Source organism: Physeter macrocephalus, chromosome 17 (genome assembly GCF_002837175.3).
Source record: "Physeter macrocephalus isolate SW-GA chromosome 17, ASM283717v5, whole genome shotgun sequence".
Classification (NCBI taxonomy): domain Eukaryota; kingdom Metazoa; phylum Chordata; class Mammalia; order Artiodactyla; family Physeteridae; genus Physeter; species Physeter macrocephalus.
The window spans coordinates 38,128,040-38,128,933 of NC_041230.1; positions in this window are offsets into that span (position 1 = coordinate 38,128,040).

Here is an 894-nt window from a genome sequence, read left to right on the forward strand (position 1 = left end):
GGTTTTTTTTTTTTTTTTTGCGGTACGCGGGCCTCTCACTGTTGTGGCCTCTACCGTTGCGGAGCACAGGCTCCGGACGCGCAGGCTCAGCAGCCATGGCTCACGGGCCCAGCCGCTCCACGGCGTGTGGGATCTTCCCGGACCGGGGCACGAACCCGTGTCGCCTGCATCGGCAGGCGTACTCTCAACCACTGCGCCACCAGGGAAGCCCCGGAGAAAGGTTTTTAAAAATTGTTTTTAAAATTGAATATGGAGTGGATAAGTAATCATAAAAAATAGGCATAAAGAATGACAATATCATGGACACCTGTATTCCCACCACCCGGTTTTTTAAATTTTATTGATTGATTGATTGATTGCTGCATTGGGTCTTCATTGCTGAAAGCAGGCTTTCTCTAGTTTTGGCCAGCGGTGGCTACTCTTTGTTGCTGTGTGCGGGCTTCTCATCTTGGTGGCTTGTCTTGTGGAGCACTGGCTCTCGGTGCGCGGGCTTCAGTAGTTGTGGCTCGCGGGCTCTAGAGCGCAGGCTCGGTAGTTGTGGAGCATGGGTTTTGTTGCTCCGCGGCATGTGGGATCTTCCCAGACCAGGGCTCGAACCCGTGTCCCATGCCTTGGCAGGCAGATACTTAACCACTGCGCCACCAGGGATGTCCTAATTTTTTTTTTTTAATTTATTTACCTTGGCTGTGTTGGATCTTCGTTGCTGCGTGCGGGCTTTCTCTAGTTGCAGCGAGCGGGGGCTACTCCTCGTTGCGTTGCGCGGGCTTCTCATTGTGGTGGCTTCTCTTGCTGCAGAGCACCGGCTCTAGGCGCGCGGACGGCAGTAGCAGCGCGCGGGCTCAGTAGTTGTAGCCTGCGGGCTGCAGTAGTTGTGGTGCACAGGCTTGGTTGCGC